General features: G+C 39.3%; 1 non-coding gene across 1 annotated transcript; it reads left to right on the top strand.

The window, feature by feature from the left end:
- Window positions 1–11454: 11454 nt before the first annotated feature.
- On the top strand, window positions 11455–11528 carry trnan-guu (transfer RNA asparagine (anticodon GUU)). The gene has a single exon. It is a non-coding gene; the product is annotated as a tRNA-Asn (tRNA).
- Window positions 11529–11746: the final 218 nt, after the last annotated feature.

Below are 11746 nucleotides of genomic sequence, written 5' to 3'. Positions count from 1 at the left end.
ATAATAAAGCTTCATATAACTTACTGGAATATATTTCTTAATGATGGCAACCATTTTCTCTCCTCTATGCTTACACGCAATAAGCAAGGTATTAAATATTGCGAGTTGATTGCATTTCCGAATTTAGAGGGGTTTGGCGGAAAGATTTAAACAGGTAACTTAGGCTATCCAAAGTTTCTCTTTCATTGCATACATTGTATTGCTGTTTGTGTGCATTCCAGAATCTGGAGATACCCGCCATGAGTTTCCAGACTATTGGGAAAAAAGTATATCTGGAGTCGAGACCAGAAGTTGCACATTGCACAATGACATGCGTTAACTTTGTGACATGTGCGGAATTTGCTTTATTCATGATCTACATAAAGGGTAATTCCTAGCACCCAGGTACCAAAGGGGCAAGCTGAATCGCCGGCTATCTGAAGTAACTCTATTGCTTCTTCAGGCTCTGATGCTGATAAGCTTCCGCGTGTAAATGAATGCTAGCCAGGGCACAGCTGTTAGGGATCCTTCGAACACACTTCTTCAAAAACTTGGCGCCTGCAATTCGACAGTGTAAAAGCAGGCGCCAAAATAAAATCATGCATTGATAAAATGACTCGGGTCAAAGAATTGAAAATTGCAACCTGTTCACAGTGAGCACAATTACTTGTGATGGACTGAAAATATCTCTTAAGGCAAAGGTTAGTTTTGTAGTAAAGGACCTTTATGATATAAAATAGGACTCCAAATAATATCATATTCTCTCATTAGGATCCGTTCCTATCTGGACGCTGGCCTGATAATGAATAAGCATTGTATCTCAATTGCCATGCCACTTGACTCGTGTACTTTGTTTTAAATAACGCCGGCATTCGATCACATGCTCTTCCGAATGAAACAAATTTGTGATTTGAATTTTGCAGCTCAGGTCAATCAAATTGATGTTTTCCATTAAAACACTCAGATTACCGCTGGAGAGGGATGAATGATATTTTGGGGGTAAATTATCACACATCGTTGGGAAATAAAAGTTATCAAGCGAAATCCTGCCAACCAACACCTACAGGTAATTGAATGGAAGATTGGGCCTTTTCCCTTTACGGCCTTTGTCCTTATCTGTTCCAATACATGCTCACACACCGAATATTAAAGCGGGATTCCAGCAATCTGGAGTCAACTAATCACCTAACAAGCAGTTTTCGCACAAATAACCGGGCTCAAATGTAATTATAGTAACCATCATCAGAATGGGGAATACATATTTAACTATGGCCATCGGATTAACATTTGTTCACTGTCATTTTTATAGTGCACGCAATGCACATAACGTGTTTGACCGATCAATTCATCAGCACCAGGATAAAAATGTTGGTTTCCTAACACATTGCCACTGTTTTAAGGCTCGGTCGCCTCACAATTTGTTTTTTCTTTTTTTATATTTAAAAGGAAGTGTTTAAATAATAAACCGGAAGTACACTTGAAGGTTCAGGATCAGAAGCATGTTAAATAGTAAGCATCAGTTCTCACTATTTTCAATGGAACTGCTCGTCTTCTGAAATTCCATGGTGTCTTACCATATTGTTTTTCATTTCACATTAACGTTCCACCTTGCATTTCATCAAACCAAATATTGATAAAACTATTTGGATGGGAACCCAATGGATTTCGACTTTCATAAGCAGTCAGTTGGATTCAGACTGAAACCAGGTTCAATATCCCACTCTTCGCTATCTACAGTACGTCTGTCAGTGTCCTTATCAGTGACCCACTGCAGCACGCGCTAAACTCGAAAATTCAAAAAATAAATTTGTACTTTATTCCTAATACAAACTTCATTAAGTTACAAACCATACATAGAATTAAAACAAAACTTTACGACTGTTCGGTCCAAATGATCTGAGCCGTAGTTTTCTTCACGTGAATCACCCAGCCTCAAGCCACGCTCCTGCTCTCTTCATATTCCTCTTTATTCAAACAACTATATGCTTCACCAGTGCTTTGTGGCAGAGAATCATACATTCTAGCCACCCTCTCTGTAAATTATAAATAACTAGTCTGATTCTTTTTATATCTTAGAGTTTTGCATATTTTTGAATTGTTCCAGTCACATGAAAACATGTCGTGGAACTTTTTGAGGAAGAGTTAATCTTTAATAGGAATATATTTAATTATGTTGGAAACGAGACACACGGGGAGTCTTCTTTGCCACATCTGACATCTTTGCCACAGTAACAGCGGTAACCACAATGTGACCACAAAGCTATTTCAGTCACAGAATCCTTATGGAGAAAGAAAATACGCGGTCTTCATGTATAATACAGCTATATAAAAAAAATGCTTGGACTGTATTTACAAGATCCTTAGATTCTGGGTATAAGACCAGTAGAGCTTGCATATATTATACTTAAACTACACAAAACATCAGATTATGCTTTTATTCTCATAAAACTTGCACACAGTTCGTATGGGATATCCATAAGACCAGTAAACCAGGGGTGAGATAGAAGATCATACCACTTGATTTCGGGATAGAAGCAGCAGATACAGATCTTGCGTATACTGGTACAACATTAAATGAATACAAAAGCAAGAAATGCTGGAATCACTCAGCAGGTCTTGGCAGCATCTGTGGAAAGAGAAGCAGAGTTAACGTTTCGGGTCAGTGACCCTTCTTCGGATGTTCCGAAGAAGGGTCACTGACCCGAAACGTTAACTCTGCTTCTCTTTCCACAGATGCTGCCAGACCTGCTGAGTGATTCCAGCATTTCTTGTTTTTGTTTCAGATTTCCAGCATCCGCAGTATTTTGCTTTTATTAAATGAATACATCTTCGTTCTTCAGTATCTTTTCCAACGTTTTGAACCCACTGAAACCCAAAAAAGACTCCGCACCAAAATAGGCAAACTAAACTAGTTCGTTCATTCGGCAAGCCTCGTGTTCTTTGTGAACATGCCTTCTCCAATTTTACTTGATAATAACCGGTGGGTTGATAGTAAGCATTGGACCTCTCGATGCTCATTATGATATACTATCGAGAAGCTGTCAGGAATTCGGTGGGTTCATCACGGTAGACGACACGTCATTTTTCAAATTCCTATATATTTGCATCATAAGCACGGACAAAATTACTTAATTGACCTAAATCTTGTCCCCACCCCCCAAAAAAATGTGGTTCTTAATCCTTGCTGTGTCCAAGCATATTATATGCTGTAATTTAAAACAGTGAAATAATGTGCCGCGTCATTACAAAATATTCACCAAATCATAATCAGGACTGCATTTCTAATACTTCCCAGTGATCTCCAATTCCGGGGCCACACATACACACAAATAGAAATAGTTCAATGCGCAGTATTTAGACTGTTACACCAATCATAAAATTTTATGGGCCAAAGACACCGCCCCCTTTTTGTGAACAACATTGTATTTTCCGAAGAAGGGTCACTGACCTGAAACGTTAACTCTGCTTCTCTTTCCACAGATGCTGCCAGACCTGCTGAGTGGTTCCAGCATTTCTTGTTTTTATTTCTGATTTCCAGCATCCGCAGTATTTTGCTTTTATATTATTGTATTTTCCGAATCAAGTGCTAACCGGAGCTAAAGGATAATTATAGAAAGAAAAGAAAGACTTGCATTTACGTAGAGCTTTCCATGACCTCAGGATGTCCCTATGCCACCAATTGGTGGTTTTACCACCAATAAAGTACCTTTGAAGTGTAATCACTGTTGTAAGGAAAAGCGGCAGCCAATTTGCACACAGCAAGCTCCCACAAACAGCAATGAAATGAATGACCAGACCATCTGATTTAGACGTTAGGTGAGGAATAAATGTTGTCTAAAACACCGGGGAGAACTTCCCTGCTCCTCTTCGGGTACCTGAGCAAGCAGACATCTCATTCGAAAGGCGAGTTATAATAGAAGTAGAGTTTTGATGATATGGACAAGTAAGCAACTGCCTTGAGTCGCCAATCTACATCTCTAAAGAAAGTCAAATCTCTACTATAATGATATTTGGAGTTTTGGCAAATGTTAATAACGCTGAGCATTCAAAGTCTCTAAAGCCAGCTAGTTTGATGGAGATCATACATAACTTTGTCTTTTATATTTACAAAACGTAGAGTTGACATTTTCCGAAATTGCTTTGAGTTGCGCTCAAACTGCTGTAAAAATGGAAAGGTCCACATGGACTTGGCAGCACGCTCAATGCCATGAATAAGGATATCTAGACAGCCACAGCGTCTTACTTTCATTTAAGGTACTTTTCTGTAAATATTTTAATCACGGCAATATTTCTCAGTTGCTACCTCAATATGTTACTATTTCCTCTTTAGATTTGATTGGAATAAGACGTCCAACATTCTGCTGTTTCCCGCAATGCTGTGGAAAAGAAATTAAACCGTTGGATCTCCTGTTGCTGCATGTTTGAGGCACACACCCAAAATTAAACACTCTAATGACAGATTGAATAAAGTGAGTCAAACCAGACGCCTGCCAGACAGAATCAGGTTTACTCCCGATTCCGCGGGGAAGAAAAGTTGTTGATTGAACCGCATATTTTGGTCTGTTCCAACAATATGCGAGAGCAGGTGTATTTTCATTGACAGGCGACTTTTGGCATGATCATGATTTAGTCAAGAAAAGGTCCAGAGGAAAACTATTTAGTGAAAATCTGATCAAGCGTCCGATTAGTTCTGGACTTCAGATTTCCAGAAGAAAGGAATTCATTCCAGGGATTGGACGGTAGGTTCTTCATCCAACCTCATGTGTTTCTTGTAAAAACCCAATCTATGCATAAGTTCCAAACACTAAGATAAAGTGATTTACTGGCAGTTGGTAGGTCAAACCCGTTACATAAAAGGAGAATATTTCCCAAATATAAGGACATATGGCTCTTGGAAACACACTCGTCTGGAGCCCTAACTCTGCCATTACAACATGACGTCATACGGTTACCCATGTAAGGAAACTAGTAAGTAATCAAAGAATTAATCAAGTTATGCTTCCTGAGCAAACAATATATTACAATTGGGATGGAAGTTTCTCTTCCTTTCTCTTTCAGATGTTAACCGACCAGCTGTGCATTCCCAGCATGTGGTATACTTAATTGATATAATAATCCCGAATTTGAACCTTCCTGTTTCTGTTACACAGATTCTCGGCAACCGAAGTAGCTGAAATCTGATCCCAACTTGTTGGCATTGATACCATTCTTCATCCAATTCCATTAGTGTTAGGATTTGGGGTTGTGCAATGTTACACAGCAGACGGGCATGTCAGACAATCTGCACTGGCAAAAATCCATTGAATTTCAATATATATTCTAATTATTTCAGAGAGAGAGAGAGAGCAGTATGCATTACGAGCACTTGGCAGATTCACCCGAGTTGCACATCTATATTCTGATTTGTTTGCGTCTGTGTGCAAAACTCAACTGCAGATCTCGTGAGGGAAATCTGTCCTCTCGCGGGAACTGAGCAATCTAAATACTAACTGAATTATAGAGTTGCTGCGCGTGTAACGAGCAAGAGTTGATACACCTCACATGCGACAATAAATAGATCACAAACTGCAAGATGGTAGCCTAGGGATTGCCTTCCAGCTCGTTATCCTTCTCTGATGTGCAGATGGCACACCAAGTATGTAATTTTTTTTATTTACAAGAACTTACAAGTCAACTTCAAAAAAAATGTATAATTATATCAAATCTGCTATCATAGAGACGAGACTAAACTCAGCTGCAAATTTGACAACTGATTTCCACCCACACAATAAACTCATCCAATGTAACAGTTTCCAGTAATAGGGAGCAGCCAACGAAAAAACACACAATTTAACAGATTAATAAAACCCCATGTAAGAATACATTTTCAGTTCCAAATAGTGTACGGCGAAACCTGCTTAGAATGAAACTTCATTCATAGTATCAGTGTCCCAACACTTTGTAAAGGCCTGAAACTGCTTTAAATATAGAAAACTCCTGAGATAATGAAATATGGGTCCTGCCAAATCCAGTTACAGCATATCACCAGACACTAATTTATCGTTGCATTTTTAAATGTTCCAATCTATCGTGGACCTAGGTCTCCCTCTCACGCAATTCTGCATTTTAAATCATTTTTTTTAAAGGACAGTCACAGGAATTCAAGACAGAGATTGCTAGATTTCTAGATATTGAAGATATCAAGGCAAATGGGGATAGTGCGGGAAAATGGCGTTGAGGTAGATGATCAGCCATGATAGTTGAATGGCGGAGGAGCTCGAGGGGCCGAATGGCCTACTGCTGCTCTTATTTTCCTTTGTTCCTAAATTCGATTCGGGCGAGGAAACATTCATCTTATTATGATGCAGGAACCGAGAGAACCTAAAACTCACGATGTGTGATATTGGACAATTAAGATGTTTTGCATTCAACAGAGCCCAGCCTTATCACATGGCATGACTTAAGAGCTGGAGTTTTCAATTTCAAATTAATTTTGGCTGTTGGACTAAAAACTAGCGATCGGCAAATCATTGATGTAGGGTATATGGGCATTGACTTGTTCTGCCTTGTAGAAGATAGTCATTGGTTCGAATTGCACACTGGTCTGTGCCAAAGATCCAGCTACGTCTTGATTCACATTGTTTTCTCGCCTTGGCTCTGTCCTATACCATATAATTTCATCTCAGTTTCTCACATAAGCCAGGCAGCTTCTGTCCGCTGGAAAGAGGGAAGAGAATGGAGTTGCATTTCTGGGGGACGGATGGATGAGGCGTTAATGAAAGTTGAGGGCGAAAATGTCTCCGGCTGTTTCTTTATTCCCGTTATCTTTAGATTATGACGAGAGACCAATTTCGGAAAAGGTAACGAATGTTAGTTCGTGTTAAGATTAGTAGGGTCTCAGTGGAACTGTGCCCTGCAGCAGCTACCCAGAGTAAGTAATAGAAACAATTGTTAATTGTACAAAACACTCCTCCAAACAGTGCAATGCCAATGATCAAATATTCCAATAAACACAGAGTCCATTCCACCAGTTTTGCATGCATGGCTCTTCAATGCAGAGAAATAGATTGGGAAGTGTGTTTGGTTAAATCCACCAACACGGAATGATTGACAACTTGCCCGCCTACAACTTCTCAAAATGTCCCACCATCTGTGTTTCTCGGCGGGAGTCAAATAGCTAAGATTTATGGCTTTCAAATATCCCAGACTTTGAGAGACTCCACGATTTTTTTCATACTAGAGAATTCATCTTGATGAATGCAAAAATCAAGAGCAAATATTTAAATAATTGTCAACGAAAGACGCGTCCTTATTGGAAGTCGCAAGTCCAATATTTCTTCCAACTTGTCTCCCACGCTGGCTGATGCATTTTCTCCAGGCTTCCGTCGGATTTAAAAAGAAATTAATAAAAGCCGCCTTGTGTGGTGTAGACCGTTTATCTCCAAAGGAATTCAGTTAGATCAAAGGATTCAGTTAGAAAGAAAACGTATGGAATACCAAGTCGAAAACGTCCTGAGCTCTCGCTTTGGGGCTTATGTGGAGTAAGGTGAGAAGCGAAGGTAGATAATTGAGCTTTCACAGTTCTCACTTTATCCCCGAGGAAGCCTACCAGGCAAAAGCTTAGGTAAAAGTATCTCATACTACTGAGATGTTTGGTTTAGAAATAGTGCTAATTATAAGTTTATTGTAAATAGCATTAAAGGCGATATATAAGTTGATGTTGATGCGATTTGTTCTTCCGCCAGTAAAGGTGAAGAATTATAAAGATTATTTATCCATTGAGATGTTAAACAGCTGCTTAATTATTATAATTGCATGCATGAAGATTTTTAAAAATCCAGCAAGGAATTCAGGAGAATCTTCTTTACTCAAGAATGGAGAAGTCGCGACCGCATGGAATGCTTGAGGGAAATAACAAATGCATTTAAGTGGAACTGGGAGAAAGGAATAGGAGGATATGTTGATAGGATAAGTTGAGTAAGGTGGCAGGAGGCTAGTGTAAAGCAGGAACATCGGCATAGACCAGTTGGGCCGAATGGCCGGTTTCTGTGCTGTAAGTTGTATATAATATAAATGGCTTCAGAGTATTGACAGACTGTCTTCTGATCAATGACATAACTCAATCCAAACATGCGACGAGCTGATAGAAACACTCAACCAATCATGTTTTGATTGCGACTATCAACTCCACCTCCCTACAGCCGACCCAACTCAACTCTTGCTCCAATAACACAAATCCGACCAGGGCATTCTCCATTCTCCAACCCTAACCCAACTAGACTCTCCTCGTAGCTAAAAAATATTTTAAGGCAATTTCCTGCTTAAATGCATGAGAAAGATAATCTTTCCCCGCGCTCAAAGAACTATTAGTTACAATGTTTTTTTTAAAAGTTTGATCCATATTTTAAACAGGGATGAACAGAACGATCGCATTTAACAAACCCATAAAATGGTATTAATCCCGAGATGTCGAGTTTCCTTACACTGTGCCATTTTTACTCTATTATAGAATTTGACCACTAGCAAGAAGGTAGGTAACCTGATGACAAAGATTTAAAGATACTTGACAAATAAAAGTTGGGGGGAGGGGCGGGGAAATGAGACGAATTTGTTTTTACTCATTGAGTTATGATGATCTGGAATGCATTGCCTGTAACGGTGGTAGAAACATTCAATCATAACTTTCAAAAAGGAAATGGATATATACGTTAAAAGGGTGTGGGGGGAGGGGACTAATTGAATAACTCTTGCAAAGAGGCAGTACAGCCGTGATGGGCAGAACGACTTCCTTTCTGTGCTATATGATTTCATGATTGCAGAAGATGCAGATCGTAAAAAAAAGCAACAAGATCCATTTTAATCTACTTGTCAATATCAGGATGTTTTGACTTTGCTTCTTTAGAGAAAAAAAACAGAGACTATTCCCTTATGTAGATTTGTAATGAAGAAATGTAGAGAGAGTGTAACACTTCCCTAAGCTCATTGCTGTCAAATTGCAATAAATTGGGCAGATATTAACCTTGTATAAACTGCCAACAATGCCCCTGAAAATTCACATAAACTGACAGATTACCAGCCCACCGCAATTGGGTTCTGAAACCCTTTATGCGTACATAAACCCAGATCACGTACGCTGAGCACTTGATGGGGCCCACTGCGTGGGTTTTACAATGTGATCCACCTCTTGGGGCCTTCAGCACCAGTTAGTTCCTTTTTCTGTGTCCAAAGATAACTGAAAGAAACCGTTTATCTTGCGAATTGTAGATTTGATTATTTATTAATGGCTGGTTGAAAATGTTACACCATTTTTTCAGCGATAGAAGTCGGAATTGGAGGCATAGCTTAATTTCAGTGGGTTGCAAAAATATATTGGGTATTGAAAAGTTGGCGGGGCTGGGGGGAAGAGAGGGTTAAAATTTCGCTCTTTTCATTCCGCATTAGGCAGTCTTGCAGTACAATATTAGAGGTGTCGAAAAGAGCTTTCCTTGAGCTAAACAAAAAACATTTCACGAATAAGCTACGGGGAGTGGGGGGTACAAAATCACACCGGATGGAGTGAAAGTCCTTCTTTATAAATAGTTTTTTCTTTAATAAAATTGAACAGTTTAGGATTCCCCATTAAACAATGAAGAGTGCCTGCACCTAGCTGAATTCTTCCTTACCTAAACTCAACAATTATTTTTAAAAGATACATTTTTATACAGGTGCATAATTTTTTTTTGGTGCAGGAAATTTTTTTTTTATAGGTTGATAGTTGGATGCTATTTGGCATGTTTTAATCGCAGGTAGCAAAAAATCATGATGGCAGCCTACCCAACAGCTGTTTTGTGTTCAGCATGCAAAGTGAATGGCATGTTTGCCTTGTTATGAAAAAAACTATATATTTTTACAAACCACAGGTACTTTGATTTTTGGTGCGAGGTCCAATAATACTCACCGGGGCAGCCATTATGACGATTCATGATGCAGTACGTAAATGGCAGAATGCCTGATGCTTAAACAGAAATTGAAGGTTGAGGGACTTTCAAACCGCCTGTATTGTGCATGCGCCTGTTAAGGCAATATATTTAAACTGAAGAAATATTGGGCTGGATTATGTGAATTCCCAGAGCTCGAGAACACATTTCACATGACTCATCAGAATACCAGTAAAATCTAAAATACAAAATATGCGCAAAAGATTTAGGACTATTTTTGCACTGAGATGGAAGAGATCAGAAATTGGGCCAGAGAACCGATATTCCAATTGAGATGCCGATTAAAACGACTAGAGACTAATCTATAGAAGCATACAATTGTGGTGGGGGAGGGGGAATCCCTGCAAATTATTCCGTGTTTGTATTTTTCACCTCTTCAAGTGCACGAATATGGAAGGTTGTTACAATAATTATTCAGGACGTTATTTTGCAGCTTTACGTTCCACCCATTATCAGCGATCAACTTGCAAGGTTATTAAATTTAAAGAAATGAAATCAGGATATAAAATGCTTTCAGTCACGATCTGGAATGAGTAATTACAATGAGAAACTGATTGCAGATGCTTTTTCAGGCTGCAGCCCGTGGAATCTATTACCTTTACCATTCAGCCAATTATCTCCCCTCCCCCAACAGGCAGATTCATTTACATCAGCTGAGCAACTTGATCCGTCTGCAGCCGCCGGCTGATTGACAGCTGCAACCGGGCTTGCTGGTTTCCTGTTAACCATTTGATGCCTCGGGAAAATAATACAAAAACAATCCCATTGCAACATCCCCCTCCCCCCCAGTCCTGGAATTGCAAGCACATCATGTTCTTCCAAACAGTTGCGCCTTAAAAAAAAATGTTGCATTTACAAAATATAAATTTAGCAGCAGAAACACGTGTTCCAGGGCAAATGTGTTCCATTCACTTAATTCCGAATGAACTACAGTGCAACTATGACTTGGTTTTACGATTAAAAAATAAGCTTTGCAATACTTACGAAAGAATCGCAAATGCGGAATGCACCGTTGCTGTTAGAATTTTTAATGGCAATTGGGTTCATATTTTTAAACTAAGGGAAGGTAATATCCACGTGCGTTTTATCTGTTACATTACCTCCTTCACATACACTTCAGGCAAAATTAATGTCTCTCAACAAAGCACCAATTCAAGGGCTGCAAAGCGATGTGATGATTGAATTTTTATTTTGCAAGTTGCATGTAACCCTGAGACCTTTTACCTCTGTTGATTCCTTCAAACCAAACAAATCCATAAATATGCAGGATTTTGTGCATGGAATCCTACCTGCACAAAATCCGGGATCTGGCACAAAAAATCCTCACATCAGTTCCAAAGGGGTTAACGTGGACATGCAGCATTTAAATCTGCAGCCCTTTGAATAGAATCTCCTTTCTTTTTATTATTTGAGATTTATCTTTTCGCCCAAGCATTCATTTTCTAACTAAGTCTGTACAGTAAAGAAGAGGTAGAACTATTCTACTCAGGCAGCATGAATGAGGGCTGGCAGACAGGCTGTCTCTGTGGCGCAATCGGTTAGCGCGTTCGGCTGTTAACCGAAAGGTTGGTGGTTCGAGCCCACCCAGGGACGTTGCAATTTTTCCTCCCCAATGTATTAGGAGCCTCCTGATGTAGTCTCTTCAATTTTACTATTTATTTCACTTTAAAGTGATTCGAAAAATTACAGTATCAGAGGCAAAGACTCCATTATCTCTCTTGCAGTGAATTAATTTTCCTTTGTTGCTGGTTCTCATTGGGAGACAACTTCACAAGGCTTGTCCCGGGTGTATTTATATATACTTTATATTT

This window comes from Heterodontus francisci, chromosome 33, assembly GCF_036365525.1.
Source record: "Heterodontus francisci isolate sHetFra1 chromosome 33, sHetFra1.hap1, whole genome shotgun sequence".
Lineage (NCBI taxonomy): Eukaryota > Metazoa > Chordata > Chondrichthyes > Heterodontiformes > Heterodontidae > Heterodontus > Heterodontus francisci.
Note: the sequence above shows the minus strand (reverse complement) of the source record. Positions and strands in the feature narration are given on the sequence as shown.